The following is a 6,000-nucleotide window of genomic DNA, read 5'->3' as shown; positions in this document are numbered from 1 at the left end:
ATGAACTTCTTTATGCAGGGATTCCCACGTGGAGCGAACTGCCTCAACCAAGGCAGGCTGTAGCGAATACTGTAAGCATTTCCCCTCCCGAAACACGCAGTTTTACACGAAGAACTCTGCTTTAGGTGCAGGGGGAACACCATCAGCTTTCCTCCCACAGTGTACAGAATGGGCCCTTCCCCTAATGAACTTGTTCTAAAACAATGGTTTCCAGCGTGGAGCGAACTGCCTCAACCATGGCAGGCTCTCCTGTGGTCTCTAAGGATTTCCTCTCTGAAAACACGGCACTTTTACCCGAAGAACTCTGCTTTAGTTGCAGGTGGAACACAAGCTGCATTTGTCCCACACTTTATACAAACGGCCCTTCCCCGAATGAATCTTCATTATGCAGGGTGTCCCACGTGCAGCGAACTGCCTCAATGAAGGCAGGCTCTCGTAAGGACTGTAAGCATTTCCTCCCCATAACAGGCAGTTTTACCCGAAGAACGGTGCTTTAGTTGCAGGTGGAACACAAGCAGCATTTCTCCCACTGTGTACTCTTTGGGCTCTTACACGAATGAACTTCTTTATGCAGGGATTCCCACGAGGAGCGAACTGCCTCCACCATGGAAGGCTGTAACGAGGACTGTAAGCATATCCTCTACCAAATCACGCAGGTTTACCCGAAGAATTCTGCTTTAGTTGCAGGTGGAACACAAGCAGCTTTTCTCCCACAGTGTACCCAATGAGCCTTTGCCCGAAAGAATATCTATACTCAAGGGGTCCCGCGTGGAGTGAAATGCCTAAAGTAAGCAGGCTCTAGTTAGGCGTCTAAGCATTTCCTCTCTGAAAACAAGGCAGTTTTACCCAAGGAACTCTGCGTTAGTTGCAGGTGGAACACAAGCAGCATTACTCCCAGTGTGTAATCTTTGGGCTCTTCCACGAATGAATTTCTTTATGCAGGGATTCCCACGTGGATCGAACTGCCTCAACCGTGGCAGGCTGTAGCGAGGACTGTAAGCATATCCTCTCCCAAAACACGCAGTTTTAACGGTAGAACTCTGCTTTAGTTGCAGAGGTAACACAAGCAGCTTTTCTCCCACTGTGTACTCTTTGGGCTCTTCCACGAATGAACTTCTATATGCAGGGTTTCCGACGTGGAGTGAACTGCCTCAACCAAGGCAGGCTGTAGCGAGGACTGTAAGCATTTCCTCTTACAAAACACGGCAGTTTTACCAAAGAATTCTGCTTTAGTTGCAGGTGGCATACAAGCAGCATTACTCCCAATGTGTACTCTTTGGGCTCTTACACGAATGAACTTCTTTATGCAGGGATTCCCACGTGGAGCGAACTGCCTCAACCAAGGCAGGCTGTAGCGAGGACTGTAAGCATTTACCCTCCCGAAACACGCAGTTTTACACGAAGAACTCTGCTTTAGGTGCAGGGGGAACACCATCAGCTTTCCTCCCACAGTGTACAGAATGGGCCCTTCCCCTAATGAACTTGTTCTAAAACAATGGTTTCCAGCGTGGAGCGAACTGCCTCAACCATGGCAGGCTCTCCTGTGGTCTCTAAGGATTTCCTCTCTGAAAACACGGCACTTTTACCCGAAGAACTCTGCTTTAGTTGCAGGTGGAACACAAGCTGCATTTGTCCCACACTTTATACAAACGGCCCTTCCCCGAATGAATCTTCATTATGCAGGGTGTCCCACGTGCAGCGAACTGCCTCAATGAAGGCAGGCTCTCGTAAGGACTGTAAGCATTTCCTCCCCATAACAGGCAGTTTTACCCGAAGAACGGTGCTTTAGTTGCAGGTGGAACACAAGCAGCATTTCTCCCACTGTGTACTCTTTGGGCTCTTACACGAATGAACTTCTTTATGCAGGGATTCCCACGAGGAGCGAACTGCCTCCACCATGGAAGGCTGTAACGAGGACTGTAAGCATATCCTCTACCAAATCACGCAGGTTTACCCGAAGAATTCTGCTTTAGTTGCAGGTGGAACACAAGCAGCTTTTCTCCCACAGTGTACCCAATGAGCCTTTGCCCGAAAGAATATCTATACTCAAGGGGTCCCGCGTGGAGTGAAATGCCTAAAGTAAGCAGGCTCTAGTTAGGCGTCTAAGCATTTCCTCTCTGAAAACACGGCAGTTTTACCCAAGGAACTCTGCGTTAGTTGCAGGTGGAACACAAGCAGCATTACTCCCAGTGTGTAATCTTTGGGCTCTTCCACGAATGAATTTCTTTATGCAGGGATTCCCACGTGGATTGAACTGCTTCAACCGTGGCAGGCTGTAGCGAGGACTGTAAGCATATCCTCTCCCAAAACACGCAGTTTTAACGGTAGAACTCTGCTTTAGTTGCAGAGGTAACACAAGCAGCTTTTCTCCCACTGTGTACTCTTTGGGCTCTTCCACGAATGAACTTCTATATGCAGGGTTTCCGACGTGGAGCGAACTGCCTCAACCAAGGCAGGCTGTAGCAAGTACTGTAAGCATTTCCTCTTACAAAACACGGCAGTTTTACCAAAGAATTCTGCTTTAGTTGCAGGTGGCATACAAGCAGCATTACTCCCAATGTGTACTCTTTGGGCTCTTACACGAATGAACTTCTTTATGCAGGGATTCCCACGAGGAGCGAACTGCCTCCACCATGGCAGGCTGTAGCGAGGACTGTAAGCATTTACCCTCCCGAAACACGCAGTTTTACACGAAGAACTCTGCTTTAGGTGCAGGGGGAACACCATCAGCTTTCCTCCCACAGTGTACACAATAGGCACTTCCCCTAATGAACTTGTTCTATAAGAATGGTTTCCAGCGTGGAGCGAACTGCCTCAACCTTGGCAGGCATTACTGTGGTCTCTAAGAATTTCCCCTCTGAAAACATGGAACTTTTACCCGAAGAACTCTGCTTTCGTTGCAGGTGGAACACAAGCAGCATTTCTCCCACTGTGTACTCTTTGGTCTCTTCACGAATGAACTTGTATATGCAGGGTTTCCCACGTGGAGCAAACTGCCTCAACCATGGCAGGCTGTAGCGAGGATTGTAAGCATATCCTCTCCCAAACCACGCAGTTTTAAAGCTAGAACTCTGCTTTACTTGCAGGCGTAACACAAGCAGCTTTTCTCCCACTGTGTACTCTTTGGGCTCTTCCACGAATGAACTTCTATATGCAGGGTTTCCGACGTGGAGCGAACTGCCTCAACCAAGGCAGGCTGTAGCGAGGACTGTAAGCATTTCCTCTTCCAAAACACGGCAGTTTTACCAAAGAATTCTGCTTTAGTTGCAGGTGGAACACAAGCAGCATTTCTCCCACTGTGTACTCTTTGGGCTCTTCCACGAATGAACTTCTTTATGCAGGGATTCCCACGTGGAGCGAACTGCCTCAACCAAGGCAGGCTGTAGCGAATACTGTAAGCATTTCCCCTCCCGAAACACGCAGTTTTACACGAAGAACTCTGCTTTAGGTGCAGGGGGAACACCATCAGCTTTCCTCCCACAGTGTACAGAATGGGCCCTTCCCCTAATGAACTTGTTCTAAAACAATGGTTTCCAGCGTGGAGCGAACTGCCTCAACCATGGCAGGCTCTCCTGTGGTCTCTAAGGATTTCCTCTCTGAAAACACGGCACTTTTACCCGAAGAACTCTGCTTTAGTTGCAGGTGGAACACAAGCTGCATTTGTCCCACACTTTATACAAACGGCCCTTCCCCGAATGAATCTTCATTATGCAGGGTGTCCCACGTGCAGCGAACTGCCTCAATGAAGGCAGGCTCTCGTAAGGACTGTAAGCATTTCCTCCCCATAACAGGCAGTTTTACCCGAAGAACGGTGCTTTAGTTGCAGGTGGAACACAAGCAGCATTTCTCCCACTGTGTACTCTTTGGGCTCTTACACGAATGAACTTCTTTATGCAGGGATTCCCACGAGGAGCGAACTGCCTCCACCATGGAAGGCTGTAACGAGGACTGTAAGCATATCCTCTACCAAATCACGCAGGTTTACCCGAAGAATTCTGCTTTAGTTGCAGGTGGAACACAAGCAGCTTTTCTCCCACAGTGTACCCAATGAGCCTTTGCCCGAAAGAATATCTATACTCAAGGGGTCCCGCGTGGAGTGAAATGCCTAAAGTAAGCAGGCTCTAGTTAGGCGTCTAAGCATTTCCTCTCTGAAAACAAGGCAGTTTTACCCAAGGAACTCTGCGTTAGTTGCAGGTGGAACACAAGCAGCATTACTCCCAGTGTGTAATCTTTGGGCTCTTCCACGAATGAATTTCTTTATGCAGGGATTCCCACGTGGATCGAACTGCCTCAACCGTGGCAGGCTGTAGCGAGGACTGTAAGCATATCCTCTCCCAAAACACGCAGTTTTAACGGTAGAACTCTGCTTTAGTTGCAGAGGTAACACAAGCAGCTTTTCTCCCACTGTGTACTCTTTGGGCTCTTCCACGAATGAACTTCTATATGCAGGGTTTCCGACGTGGAGTGAACTGTCTCAACCAAGGCAGGCTGTAGCGAGGACTGTAAGCATTTCCTCTTACAAAACACGGCAGTTTTACCAAAGAATTCTGCTTTAGTTGCAGGTGGCATACAAGCAGCATTACTCCCAATGTGTACTCTTTGGGCTCTTACACGAATGAACTTCTTTATGCAGGGATTCCCACGTGGAGCGAACTGCCTCAACCAAGGCAGGCTGTAGCGAGGACTGTAAGCATTTACCCTCCCGAAACACGCAGTTTTACACGAAGAACTCTGCTTTAGGTGCAGGGGGAACACCATCAGCTTTCCTCCCACAGTGTACAGAATGGGCCCTTCCCCTAATGAACTTGTTCTAAAACAATGGTTTCCAGCGTGGAGCGAACTGCCTCAACCATGGCAGGCTCTCCTGTGGTCTCTAAGGATTTCCTCTCTGAAAACACGGCACTTTTACCCGAAGAACTCTGCTTTAGTTGCAGGTGGAACACAAGCTGCATTTGTCCCACACTTTATACAAACGGCCCTTCCCCGAATGAATCTTCATTATGCAGGGTGTCCCACGTGCAGCGAACTGCCTCAATGAAGGCAGGCTCTCGTAAGGACTGTAAGCATTTCCTCCCCATAACAGGCAGTTTTACCCGAAGAACGGTGCTTTAGTTGCAGGTGGAACACAAGCAGCATTTCTCCCACTGTGTACTCTTTGGGCTCTTACACGAATGAACTTCTTTATGCAGGGATTCCCACGAGGAGCGAACTGCCTCCACCATGGAAGGCTGTAACGAGGACTGTAAGCATATCCTCTACCAAATCACGCAGGTTTACCCGAAGAATTCTGCTTTAGTTGCAGGTGGAACACAAGCAGCTTTTCTCCCACAGTGTACCCAATGAGCCTTTGCCCGAAAGAATATCTATACTCAAGGGGTCCCGCGTGGAGTGAAATGCCTAAAGTAAGCAGGCTCTAGTTAGGCGTCTAAGCATTTCCTCTCTGAAAACAAGGCAGTTTTACCCAAGGAACTCTGCGTTAGTTGCAGGTGGAACACAAGCAGCATTACTCCCAGTGTGTAATCTTTTGGCTCTTCCACGAATGAATTTCTTTATGCAGGGATTCCCACGTGGATCGAACTGCCTCAACCGTGGCAGGCTCTAGCGAGGACTGTAAGCATATCCTCTCCCAAAACACGCAGTTTTAACGGTAGAACTCTGCTTTAGTTGCAGAGGTAACACAAGCAGCTTTTCTCCCACTGTGTACTCTTTGGGCTCTTCCACGAATGAACTTCTATATGCAGGGTTTCCGACGTGGAGCGAACTGCCTCAACCAAGGCAGGCTGTAGCGAGGACTGTAAGCATTTCCTCTTACAAAACACGGCAGTTTTACCAAAGAATTCTGCTTTAGTTGCAGGTGGCATACAAGCAGCATTACTCCCAATGTGTACTCTTTGGGCTCTTACACGAATGAACTTCTTTATGCAGGGATTCCCACGAGGAGCGAACTGCCTCCACCATGGCAGGCTGTAGCGAGGACTGTAAGCATATCCTCTACCAAAT

Source organism: Mesoplodon densirostris, chromosome 13 (assembly GCF_025265405.1).
Source record: "Mesoplodon densirostris isolate mMesDen1 chromosome 13, mMesDen1 primary haplotype, whole genome shotgun sequence".
In the NCBI taxonomy this organism is placed as follows: Eukaryota; Metazoa; Chordata; class Mammalia; order Artiodactyla; family Ziphiidae; genus Mesoplodon; species Mesoplodon densirostris.
The sequence above is the reverse complement of the archived record's forward strand: the minus strand, read 5'-3'. Positions refer to the sequence as shown.